The sequence below is a fragment of the Lepeophtheirus salmonis genome, chromosome 7, assembly GCF_016086655.4.
Source record: "Lepeophtheirus salmonis chromosome 7, UVic_Lsal_1.4, whole genome shotgun sequence".
NCBI lineage: Eukaryota > Metazoa > Arthropoda > Copepoda > Siphonostomatoida > Caligidae > Lepeophtheirus > Lepeophtheirus salmonis.
The window spans coordinates 17,911,995-17,926,573 of NC_052137.2; the positions used below are offsets into that span (position 1 = coordinate 17,911,995).

The window sequence follows — 14,579 nt, forward strand, 5'->3', positions numbered from 1 at the left end:
AATTTAACTTCCTACAAAATTGAAAATATTTCTATTTAATCAAATAAAAAATTAGAAAAAGAGCCCGTACATTTATGCTTAATTCAAGCTTGTTCATGCAAAAATTGGCCTTACATCCAATACTACAAGATTAACAGAATCATTTAAAGGTATATATGAGTGATAAATAGTTTTCATTATCGACAAAAAAACCTGTTTTCTTGCTTTACATATAAATATTTAATAATGTATTTTTTTAGTATGAAAGTCAAAAAATCTTCTTAATATGAAAAAAGGACGAAAAATTTGTAATAAATAGAGTATTTCTACAATTATTCAATCTAAAAATATATTACAATAAGCCAATTGCAGCAACCATCGCCTGACATGTAGGGAAGGGTTTTCATATGGGGATTCCTAGACTAGAAAAGATATTGAGCTTTGGTTCCTCATTTAGAATAACTCAAATCCTGTCAAATCATAAAAAAATTATCAGAAAAAGAAAACTACTACTTCAGAAAATGTTTATCGTTTTTCATAAATATTTAAATGCAATCTTATTGATTATTATTTGTACTTTTTCTTCATTAAAATCACTCATAATAATTGAAATGCTGTATTTCTGTGAATTATGTGTAGAAATTATAAGTATAAATATAGTCATTGGGCTAAAGATATTGGTTAATTTATAAAAAATCTTGAACTCAATGTACGTAGGGTTCGTTACTTTTTCATTCCTAGAAAACGTATATGTATACATTTATGTATATGGACTTCAGATTGAATAATTGTAATAGTATAATATTTATCTTTATCTGACCAATGACAGAATCATTAAAATAAATTTTCCTTCCTTAACGCTCCGTAAGTGAAAATGAGTTTGTATTCGGCCCTTATTTATTTGGTACAGTCCATTCTTATGAGCGATCATATTGGTCCTTAGGACTATCAGTCCTTGGAACTAGTATTTAAATGTAGGTCCTTAGAATATTTCATACAATTGTCGATAGTTTATAAAGCTATATCAGATATGTATTAAGAGCATTGCACAATAAAATACAAAGGTTACATATTTTTAGATAGCAAAAAAAGTAAAAATCAAAATTCGGGGTAAATGCAAGGCTAATAAAAATACAAGGTTTTACCATAACGCATGTACTACTGATGTTTGACTTCCACCACACTTCTAATATTGACGTCATAGTAGATGAGTGGTTGTGTGTTTTGTCAAAATCTGCCTATCTTGCCCAACAGTCGGTACAATACATAAGATTGAAAATTCGAGCCAGCTTGAATTTTCTTGTTCTTGTATTTCTATTAACCTTGGGGTAAATGTATATTTTTTTTAAAAAAACCTTTAATCGTCTTAGGACACCTGAAAACATATAGATATTGCAATAGCATTTTAACTCATATAATATGATACAGCTTTTCCTTTATACCTTTTCCAAACTATTAAATAAGAAAATTAAAACAAAACAGTTCAAAATTCCCATTTTTTCATCCGTCCAATTGCTCATATCTTGCAAATAATATTAATATTTTCAATTTTAATGCATAATAATATGAACATAATATATCAAGGACATCTTCAGGTGTAGGGTTGGAGTGACTATAGCCTCCCTCCTAAATATCCAAATTTCCCCCACCCCCAAAAACAAAATCAAATTTTTCGGACAAATATTTAAACTTCTGTGAATAGCTATGGATATTTAAATTTTACTCAAAAAAAAATTATTTTTTTCATTAGTAACTGAGCATTTTAAAAATTTTAATCCAAAAAATTTATTTTTTGTGAATAGATATAGATTTAAAAAAAAAACATCCAAACACTTTAGTAAATATTTTCTCCAATAAATTTAATATTTAAAATTTTTTTCAAAAAGTTAAAAACTTTAATTTTCGTTCCAAAAAATTTAATTTTTTGTAAATAGTTATAGATTTAAGAAAAAAGAAACCCCAAAAAATTTTACCACTTAAAATCTATCCAATAAATTTCATATTAATTTTTTTTTAATTAAAACTCTGTGGATTTTTGAAATTTTTTTCCGAAAAGTTCATTTTTTTTTTTCAATAGCTATAGATTTTTTAAATTTCTTTTCAAAAAACTTCATATTTAAAAAAAAAAAAATTTCAGACATTTTTGAAAAAAACAATGGATTTTTGAATTTTTTCCAAAAAAATTAATTTTTTGATTGGCATTTCAATGTCACACTCTTTAGCCACAAAATTGAAAAGCTAAACTTATTCTACTTGGATATGATAAGATATCTCCTATGATACGAATGTGTCAACTAAAAATAAAAGACAATCTAGTAGTCACGACCTCAAAAACTGATGGGGTCGTGGCCACGATTCTTCCTACGGCTTTATTTATTCTTGCAAATGCAACATGAAATACAATCCAACAAATTTGGAAGTTTCAATCATTAAAGAACTCGACGTTTTGGCAAATTTCTTCGAGAATGTTCGTTGATTCGGAGTATCGGTTTGTCTTGTTTTTCTTATTATTTATTTTTTTACCCTTGACAGATTTGTGTAGGGATTGTATTTAATGAAGTTAAAATCATTATTTGTTGTCAAAATTAAAAATAAAGGTATGCCTATTAGGCTTTGAAAAAGTTTATGTATTGGATAGACGAAATGGTTGTATCCAACAAAAATTCATATTGATATAATTGAAATAAGGAAAAAAGAAGAAACAATTTAACCTTTAATCGTCCGAAAAAAATGGTCCTTCTTAGAGGCATTGCTTTGAAAACCTGTAAAATGTCGAAAAAAATGATACTTTCATGTTTTTTTTTTAAATTTTCGATTGTAATAGAGATAAAAGTTTTTTTATTGAACTTGGTACCGGGTGTAGAAAAAGTACTGAGAACTGCTTCTAAGTAGGCATTACAATACTCATAATTGATCAGGATGATGTTGTACATAGACAATTTTCTTTATAATATTTTGTACGATAACAATGCACATCACTTATGAATTGGCAGAATGGGCAACACGGTTCTTTAATATGATACTCCACTGCTGGTTAACAGATGTCATCGGGGAATCAATATTCGGATGGTGGACTCTGCAGGCCTTCTTCTCAATTTGCCACCAAATGGAGCAATCCAGTGGATTCAGATCTGGGCTCTGAAATTTTCTTGGACAAGAATTTCATATTGCTACCCATCTCATTTTTTAATTGATGTCATAATAAAAGTCTATAAATATTCGTATGCCCCAGCTGGAAGAGATAGAAACAAAAAGAGAGAAGAAGAAAAGCGATAGAAACAAAGAGAGAGAAAAAGAAAGTATATATTATACAATTTGTTATACCATTCAGCCTCATGTCTCAAACTGTATAAATAAACTATTTCAAGCTCCATGGACAAAAGATGACTCATTGCATACCCGTAGTGAGTGAGGAAGTCCAAAAAATGGACATTCACGGGAGTCCTCAGAGCAAATCATTTTTCTTCTTCTCTCTCTTAGTTTCTATCTCTTTTAGCTGGGGCATACGAATAATAATTAATTTTTATTAGGAAATCAATTCAAAAATGAGTTTTATCCTTGAAATATTCTCATAGACTTATCTCAAATTGACAAGAATATAAAACATTTTTGGGGAGGCTTTTTGTTTTATATTTCCGTTCATATTTTCATATATGAGCCTATTTGTCTTCAAACTATGAACCTCTGAATAAAAATCATCTAATTTCCACTTTAAACAAAGATAACTCGAGTTATAAGTACGATGCAGACATTTTAAAAATGGTTTTAGATTTTTTTAATATTCGGCTTTAAAATATATAAACATAATTTAGCCCTATTTTCAACACCGAGGCCTTAAAACAGTTTTGAACCTTAAAAATAGCCAGAAATAATAAAAATGTATTGCCCTTTTCTGAAGGCCACAAGGCTTTGAGAGAAAAAAAAACCGGACCTGCTAAAAAAAAGTCACGGGATTTACATTTTAAGATGTTTCAGAACACTTGCAGAAAGTGAAGGGGAAGCTTAACACGGAGGGGGATTGCAGGGACTTGTCAAAGTGAATGACTCTATAATTGTAAGTATTAAGATATTGGTTGTACCAAGATCCATTTTCATACTATTTAGATCTTCTGACGCATATAATTCATTTAAAATTTTCATGGCCATCGTCTTATTTTCCGATTTCGATGAAACGATAATATTTATCAGCTTAATTTGGTATGTTTCGGGTTGACATCAACACCCATAATTTTTATTAAGCTTCTGGAACCTGTGATTTCATATTTAAGGTCTAACTTAAGATAAGTTGTAGCATCTATTTAGATTACTTAATTTGAAGGGCACTTCTGTTGTGAAAGCCTCAATCTCCTCTTGCATAGTATTGATGTTATACACAATTCTTGGTTCAGGATGAATTTGAATAAGAGTTTGTGTACCCAAAGAAATAACTTGATTCATCGAAAATAGAAAACCAGCATTCGAGTTTCCCCCATTTTTTCAAAGAAACCCGACATTTGATTTAGGAATAGGGAATTTGAAGGAACTTTTTAATCCAGATATACTTATCTCCTTCGAGAGCGAGATATACCTTATATGGTGGACAGAGCTAGTGATAGCTCATGCACCGATCAGAAGGGTTTTTAATCCAACGCTGGAAATTTATACATACACTTCCTTATTAGGTTAAGGGATTTTATTTTCAAATGGCTTCTTTTAACAAGGGTGCTGGTCAGGATAGGATCGAGATCTTCACATTAACGAGCAAGAAATGCTAGCAGTATAGAAGGCGGGTAATATAATTACATATCATTAACATTTATTGATTCATCTTGATAATACGACTGCTCCTGTCAATTTTCCAAAGAAGGGTTGTACCAAGGTAAGATGTCTGAATAATAAAGTAGTAATAACGTGGAATCGTTCAATAACGAGGGAAATCAGGGCAGACTTTATATGGATTCCTTCAGAGGAATACACTTAAGCAGACTTTCTTTGAAGAAAGTCTCTACAGACCTAGGAATTCGGGTTAAGAGAAAAAACATTCCACCAAGTAATGGATTGTTGGTGTCAATCTGAGGTAGATGTCTTCGCCTGAAATGATTTCCATGTGACTTCAAATTATGTATCATGGATGAGGGACAATCAAGTGGAGGTATTGGATGCGTTTCCGTCAGATAGAAGAAGAAGGAATATTTCTTTCTTTCCAATCTTTCCAAAAGGGATAAAGAGGTTGAAGGATCAGGATTCCTCTCCTGGGATTCTGATAACTCCCGAGTGGGCGTCGACTAAAAAGACATATGCATCGGGTTTCAAACATTTCTTTAAGTTTTGTATGAGTGGAGGATTCTCACTCTTTAATGTTTCAAGTAAGGTGGTAATTAACTATCTAGCTTCACAGCCCATGTCTATATACAGTGCGCTGGCAACAACAAAAGCAGCTATCGTAAAAAATCAAGTAACCCCTGAAGTTATCCCATCTGACAAGTTGTTGACAAGATTTATGAAGGTGTTTTTTAAAATTTCAAACCCCCTATGCCTAAATATCAAGACACTTGGGATGTCAAGGTGTTGTTAAACAAATTAAATATTCGGGTATCATTGTAAGACATTTCAGCAAAGACACTGGTTGTATTGGATAGTATAGCTAGGGCTGGTTTTCTAGATTTAATGGGTTTAGGCATTAGAATAAACAGGGATGGATCTATTTTTCTTCCCTAGTCTGGGATATATTAAGGGAGTAATTAATCTGGCAAGGTTTTCAGGTATAAGACTATATCCAATTAGACACATCATTGAATATGTTGAGCAAACAAATCAATTGAGGCGTGACCAAGATAAGTTATTTTTGACTTTGAAAGGTAATTGTCACCCATTAAATTGCAGGCTGCTAGTAAGTGGTTAAGGGAAGTCATGCAATTGGCTGGTATGAATATTGAAAACTTTTAAAGATCCCAGTCTAAGATTAGCTGTGGTATCTTGAAAAAGGGCAAATGGATGTTCAATTTAGGAGATTATTAATCAAGGGTTTTGGGTGTTCTGTATCACAGGCTTTTCATAGGTTTCATAATGTTACATTAAGGAAAAAGTGGAATAATTTGATGCACTTATTAATTTATTATTTTTACTCTTTACAGGCCATTTATGAATGGAGAATGTTTTTTTAATGAATAAACATTTATAGGGAATTGTATATATTTATGGATGAATGAGAATAGAATATATCATTATAGTTAATTATATGTTTCTTCATTCTAACTAGTTAGAAGAAAAACAACTTTGGATGATTACAAATTTATAGCTACGCTCCATCCCTTTTTCTTAGATGGAGTTACGGCTATCAACCGAAAATCCCCGAAAGTGACTTGGAAAATAACAAGCTTTAAGATTTCCAATGAAGGAGCTGTAGATGTTTTTATACTCTTTTTTTTCTCACTGGGTATTTCATTCGAGTATAAGTTCTCTTTATCAAACTTCTCTGTACTCATAGTAAGTATATCATGATTCCATCCAAGATATAGAGCAACGGATGTCTATTTGAACCAATGGATGATGAAGTAACAGATTTTGAATGAATAATACTTCCATTAAAGGAGATTAGATCCCCTAAGTGACGCATAACACCCTGTTCTTAAAAGATGAGATCCCAGATTATCAAAGACATCCAAGTATCAGGTAGAAAGTCAAAAGCAATATTAAATTAAAATTTCAAATTAAATGCAATTTAAAGTACTCGAGTAGAGAGTTAAAATTAATTATTCATTTTAAACTACTCTCTTTTATAGTCCTTAGCTTTTATAAAATATACTGTGGCTTGGTGATCATGGCCTTAGTTTTAGAATTTTTACAGGTTGTCAAAAAGACAATCCTTCCAAGTTTCTTATCATGTCGCTCTTGAATACCCATGTTGGTCAAATGTGTTTCGACGCATTCTCACATTCTCGTTTCAATCATTTTTTTCGCAGAAAAAGCATAATTTCCTTTCGTCTATCAAAACTTGTCAGCGACTTCAATTGTGCCTGATAATTTACGATATTTAAACCATTATTCAGGAGAAGTCAGGAATTTAATTAGTATAGCATTTATATAATCTGCTGTGCTTCGTTGGGATATTTCGTCTTTTTTAAATAATTTTGGAAGGACAGAAGAGAAGGAGTTTTTGAACGGTTCCTTAAGAAGGCTGTGGAAATTGATGAAATTTTCAATCTGAAAGGCACAATTGGTCTATGGAGATTCACATAAGAGCCGAAGATTCGAAGCAATTTCATTGATCAAGGACTTGAGGACAAGGGATTGGTATGACATCCCCTGTAATATTGGAGCATATTGTTGTTATATTTATTTAATTCAAACTTTCCCTCATCGGCATCTCCACCTTCAATGTAAATCCAAATTTCTCCAGAATGTTTCTAGATCCATCACAAAATCTTTTTATTCGAGCTGATAATCTTGAAAGTATTAATAATATTTTTGAGAGACCATACTGTGGGTTATCTAAAAACTACTACTTTCGCGTATCAAAATATGATTAGGATATTCCTGATATCTGAAGAATGTATTTGTGTGTGCTCATAAAAGACGGAGAATAATCTTGAGGATTGATTGAGGATATAAGGTTATGAGGTTGTATGTCCCTGTTGAACTTCGAGTAAAATTGAGTATCGAAATCAGAGTAATTTTTGTCAATCTCCTTGTTTATTTCCTTCGATCTCTTCTCCCTCGCCACAGTTTATTTTATCTGATATAATGAAACGTTATGAATGCAAAGCTGCTCTCCGGCAAAATATTCTCCGAAATCGTCAAGGTAGCTATGTTGATTTTCAGTTTTTTTTTTTTTTTAACATGTCCAAGCTACACACGATTATCATTACTAATTATACGTTCCAGCTATCAATTATAATTTTCTTCATTGTTATAGTCTATAATCCGAGCTGTGAGGGAAGAAAAACTATAAAACAAATTGGTCCATAATATTGTTGAATGGTAAAACAATATTGGGCCATTAAAAAAAAGGTAGAAAGGAAGGGGGAAGGGGGGGGGGATGGATTTGAAAATCAGTTCTAGGACCGAGGTGTGTTATTTACAGATATAATAAGACTGATTTTTTTTCCAATTTACCATACAATGAATGTGGGTAAACAAAAATATTGAAAAACTTTGCATTATAGTTACACAAATAATCCTGAGCAATGACGGGTACTCCCGCAAGTCTAATTAAGTCATTTTTGAAGGAGTCACTGAGTGAATGAAATTTACCTCTAAACACTCAAGACATCCATCGTTGTCATCCAAATTGAAAAGAAACATAAAGTTTTTTTTTTGCAATCTCAAGTCCTTTAACATCAATTTTTAAATAATTAATTTACCATATGGATACTTAGGAAGAATTATATTGTATCGAGAAAAAAAACTCCAAAAAGTAGACCCTAATAGGAGATCCGCTTGTTCATAAGTAAACAATTAAATGTGGACTATAAATAATGTTAATATATGCGCATTAATATATTTTTATGAATAGTTCTGAGGAGAAAAAAAAGGTAAGTAATAATCGATCATGTTTTTCTAAGGAATAATTAGGAGAATATCAAGTAGATATTTAGTTATAATTGTAAAAAATTTAACTTGTTGCTATATAAAAATAAAAGAAATCAAAAATGATGTGGTAACCCTGACAATTGGAAGAATGTTTTGGAAGAGAAGGATAGCCGTACTTACACTTTATTACATTAGTTTCGAGGATCTATAGGGTTTTTCATAAAGAGCTCATCAACTTTTTTTATAAATAAAACACTATCAGCTAAAAATTTTGCCAAACTTATTTCTTCAGTGTAAATAATAAGCATGTACATTTATGTATGAAAATCGATTTTTATAATATGGTCAGCTAAGAATCTAAAATCCAATTTTCCACTGCTTTTTCAAATGAATACACCGACATTGAAACAATTTTGCACGTGATATATTATCTAAGCTCTTTTAATGTCGCCAGCTTATTGGAGTAGACTTTACACAACTCCAAAAAAACAAATAATGTAAAGGCGTTAATTTGCAAGATCCAGACGCCCAATCAACTGGTCCATTACTCGAAATGATGTGCTCGCCAAATTTATCTCAGAATAAATCGATAGTAACGTTTTCTGTGTGACAAGTGGCAGCTTCTTGTTGAAACCACATCTTTTCCAAGTCCATACTCTGCCCTTGAGGCAAAAAAAAAATCAGTTATCATGGTGGAATAGCATTTCCATTTACGTGACGATTATCATCATCAACGAGAAAATATGGCCCAATGATCCCTCCAGCATGAAGTGCTCACCAAACAGTATTTTTTTTCGGTATGCAATGATATCTCGTGAAGCACTTGTGGATTGCTGTCCGACCAATAACTCATATTTTGCTTATTAATAAAGTCATTGATCCAAAAAGGAGCTTCATTACTGAAAAGGATTTTGCAATGAAAGTCAGTATCAGCATTGAACAGTTATTCTTGTAATAAATTTGGATAATTTGCAATTACTGATCAAATGTATATATGAACTCTATACTAATGAAGTTTCTAAATGTCAAAGGAAGAAAAGAAATATGCCATCGTTTTTACACTAACGAAAAAAAAAAATTGAAGCGTTCCTTTTGAATATAGTACATGTAAATCCAAGGTGTTTCTTAGCTGGCCCGTTAATTTGTAATGGGTAGTATTAAAAAGGAATTTTATTTTCATTAGCAGCTGTCATTATTATTTAATTCCTGAGTAGTGAACATCCTTTGCTAAATAAATTTAATTATATTCAAAACCTGTTTAGACGTTCAAGTGTGCTCATAAAAGACACTGAGGATTTGTTGAAGAGTTATAATTGTAAGTCCTTGTTGGACTCAAAGTAGAATGGGGGATTGATATCGGAGTAATATAGCAAATGTCCTTGTTTATATCATTTTTTCCTTCCTCTCTTATCACAGATGATTTTAACTAATCTAATGAAACGTCATAACCATTATTATTTCTCTCCTCCAAAACAGTATTCAAATTTTCAGGGTTACCATGTTGATTTTCAGGGTTTTTTTTTTGGCTTTTTGACATACCCATTCCAAACTGGATTTTCAAATCTGCTTATGAAAAACCCTTTGTAAGGGCTAGGAAATAAAATAAAATCCCACTCAATATCTCCGATATTGATCCTCAGTTCTACTCTGAGTCTGACAAGGACTTACAATAATTACTCTGCAGTTAATTATATTTATGACTCCCCATCATTCATGAGGACAGATACTCGTGGTAATACTTTATACTTTGATATTGCCTCTTCAATATTAAAAGAATAATGATAACAGCTTGGAAAGTGTAAACCACTTTTAAGATTGTCAACTAGAAATAATTTGATGTGCAATAGAGTAGTCCTTATTTTTAAAATGAAATAATATGAAAGTGTCCATTCAATGTAAGATTGTAGGAATGTAACATGTTTAAGGATAAAAAAAAAAAAATTGACTTCCCTTTAAGTCAATTTAAAACTCACTTAGGTTGGTTGGGATACTATATGTATTAAACGGCGTACATTTATTGGAGTCAACTTAATCACTGTCAAATGGTCGTCACTTAAATCACTAAATAAATAAACAATGGTATTTTAAAGATTTGCTCACTTCTAATCTTGCTTCAATTTGATTTGAAGACCTCGAAATTCTTCTGTGTTGAGAGATTTTCAAAACGATTAATGACAGTTTTGACAATTATATGTCAATTATTCATTTGTTTTGTTGACTGTGTGTTAGTGTTCAGTAAAGGAAATTTATACGGGGTACATCAAAGATCTACATATTCTTGCAAGTTTATACTAAAATTTTCAAAATCTTTAGAATAATACTAATTATTTTTGGTAAGACTAAGGCTGAAGCAAAAATGTTTTTGAAATCCTTTGACATACAATTGGCTTTTGCATACTATATCATTGCAAAAATAGGGATCACTTTAATGTACATATGTAAGAGCAATATTTCGCTAACACAAAAATACCCTACGTATTTTGTTGTCAGCTGTGTATAACCTCGTATCACTGGAGATGTCATGGCTAGTTCATAATTTATTCTTTTAGTTAAATTTACGAAGTAATAAGTTATGCAATACTCATGTTTAGTTTCCAAAAGGACATAGATACAATTTGTTATTGATCCCTCATCGTATGTATACATATGGACATCTTATTATTTCTATAAATAAATTTCTTAGAAATACAAATGTACATCTATGCTCTTAATAAAATATTACTAAGCGATATTATAATACAATATCGAATAAAATACTATGTAAGAGTTTAGTATTATGAAATATATTCATTTAATTCATTTTAAAAATTGTTGAGAAATAATATGATATTGATAGTTTGGGAGTACCTTAGAGATCATTTTATTACAGGTCATTTTTTTTTTTTTTTTTTTTAATGTTCCTTTAACTGGTTAGATGTGGAGTTGCACTGAAAAAGTATAAGTAAACATTTACATTTACTCTATCTTACCATTGAATCTTTTGGTGAAATCCATATACATAAAGCATATTCCTTTCTCTAGGAATCAACTGGGCGCGAACGTACACACGTTAAGTTAAAGAGAATAACTTTTCTCGAGTGGCCATTTTATTATTTCTATGAATTTTTATTTTTAGAAAGACAATTTTATAGCTACGCTTTTAAAAAATATCACTAAGTAATATTATAAATTTAAGAATGGGCGCGTTTGGTAAAATAAATTACTTTTTGAGATTAGAAAAGGAAAACGTTGTTGTGTTCCTTTTTATTGTTTTTTTCTTCATTATTTATTTATAATTCTGGTACAACATCTCCCTCTAATAAAGACTATACCGGTAGTTGCATAAATACGCGGACTATTTGTGGCAAATAATTAAATGTGTAATTAAATTCGTATGATGTATTTTTTTGGAGAATTATACAATAGAGTATTGATTCTGGTATAAAATTTAGTATAATTACTGAATATAACCGCCATCAGCTGCTATGACACCCTCCGAGTGCCAGCGGAAGGCCTTGCACACATTGATGATGTAATGATCTTCCATGGATTCCCATTGCTCATTGACGCTGGCCTTCAATGAGTCCAAATTCGGGTGGCGGGTAGCACAGGCCTTCTTCTCAATTTGCCACCTCACACTGTAGTCAAGGGGATTCAAATCAGGTGATTGAGGTGGCCAATTTTTTTTGTTCCAAAATGGCATGTTGGCAGCGAGCCAATCCTGAGTCATGGGCAGGTCTTTCAGATCTTTTACCTCCTTGGCAAGCTTCTTGACCTTGAACACAGTAGTCCTGGATAGTCCAGTGTCCTTGATTATCTCCTTGACAGACCTACCGGCGCAGAGGAGAGTGGCAACCATATGACGTTTGGCCTCGTCATTCATCGTAAACGACTTTTTTTTATCCGAGTAAGAAAAACGATAAGAAGCCAAAAGATTTAGCGAGTTACTTCTGCTAGAATTTTTTATTTCCGGTCACGGACCCTCGAGATATAAGCGTTTAAAAATTAGTCCGCGTATTTATGCAACTACCGGTAGTTTGCCACTTACCTTAGTGCAATATTGAATATATTTAATTGTATAAGTGAAGTGCTTTAAAAAAGTTACCCCTCCGCCTGGATTTCAATTCATTAATCTGCATCTATCCATTATCCCTAAGAGTTCATATATTCCATTTGGATATCCTAGCCACACCCCTTCTGACCCTCTCTTCATGTTCTGTTTAAAGGATCTCGTCTCTCTGTACCTCACTCGGTGGACCTCATCTTCTTTTCTTGGAAGGATCGCTCATTGTACAGATGTTCCTTCCCATCAAGGTATGTGATAGCGACTTCAAACCTGGTGAATAATTGCCTCTATGCTCAAAAATACATACATAAATTCCTCCAAATCTTCTACGGAATAATTGTATACTGTTATAAAAAATAATGAGTTCCATAAAAGGCATTATAACCGACTGAAACAATTCTAATCCTCAATCCACTACTTCTTTATTGAAATTCTGAAGTCCTTTTCTTCCTTCCAGAAAATATTTCATTGATTAGAGTCCTTCAGTTTCCTTGATGTATATAACGCAGATATAACTTACCTCAATCACAATTCCATTTATATGGTGGACTTTGTTATGTATAATCTATATGGATCATTATATAACCTGGATCTTTGAATTATTTATTACTTTTGTGCCTCATTTGTCTTTGGAAAACGGGTGAAAAATAATTGCAGACTCTTAAAGATGATTTTCGTTTCTCGATATTTCTGTCTACAGTTGGCAGTATTCTGCTGATAAGTATACTTATTTATGTATAAAAATGTGTCATTTTATTTCTCTATAATGCCACTAATAATTTGTTGAATTTATTTGTTTTGTTTTTGTTAACTACATTATATCATTTGTCCCTTTAAATTTTTCTGATTCTCTGCTTATGACTTATATTAAAATTTATAATTAGTCTAATTGTTGTTTTTAGTTTTATTTTGTTAAAATTTACCCATCATATTTATTTAACTTACTATTATAAAAATACGTTATAATACTTTATAACAAATTATCTTAATAATGTTTACTATTTCAATGTAACGATAAAAACGCCATACCTTGTAATAATTAATTTTACTTCGTACAAATTCAAATAAAGTAAATACCAATTATATTCGAAATATTGAAATTCCCTACTCATCGTAAATGGATCTCTTCAATGTTGCAATCCTTTATTCTTATTCGGAAGGAAGGAGTCGAATCTGTTCACTTGAGATGGATGATCAAGTTAATAGATTTCCTCTATCTGGCTTCGTTCCAATCTCATGGAGAACATATCTGAAGAGTTTCCGTATTTTCATCTCATCAAAAATCCAAGATAAGGCGTTAGAAAACTACAGTACTTTGGCCGAGAACAACAGCATGAATAGTCTCAAAAGGGGTCTTAGCTTCAAGTGGCGTGCCAATAGTTTGTCAGTTTCTTCGGATTCATGGATTCCAACATGTTGAAGTGCAATTTATTTTAGATAATTATAAGTTCTGTTAAATACTGAACACATTAATTTCTGTTAGCTTTACAAAATACTTGGACGTCGAAGAATGAGGATTCTACATATAATTTGAAGGTTGAAAGGAAAAATACGGTTTTTATTTCTACTCATAATTAGTATATTTTTTCTGTATAAAAATGTCTAATTTTATTTTGTATATTTATAATTTACATTTGACCCTAATAATTTTGTTGAATCCATTCGTAATTTTTAATTTTAATAACTTCAATTTTGTATCATTTGTCCCCAATAATTTGTAATATTTAGTGTTAATAACTTCATTTTCGTATCGTTTGTCATTATTAATTCGTGTCACTTTCTGTGTATTCCTACTATTAAAATTTCTAATTAATAATTTTGGTAATAATTAATCGTTGTTTTTTTTAGTTGTGTTTTTCATTATATCCATACTTCTTTAACTTAATATCACAAATATACGTTATAATACTTTAATTTATAAATTAACTAGTAGTTTACTATTACGGGTAAAGTGATAATACTCATTGTATGACATATCATATTAGCAACTTTTATTAATGTTTGTTTTTAAATCTATAATTTAGTAATTTAGAAGTTTTTTTTG

General features: G+C 31.1%; 1 protein-coding gene across 1 annotated transcript in view; it reads right to left on the bottom strand.

Moving 5' to 3' along the window:
- The window catches only part of LOC121121660 (uncharacterized), an 80,023-nt gene that overhangs the window by 56,362 nt on the left and 9,082 nt on the right, over positions 1-14,579 (bottom strand). The gene's annotated exons all lie outside the window — the stretch shown is intronic.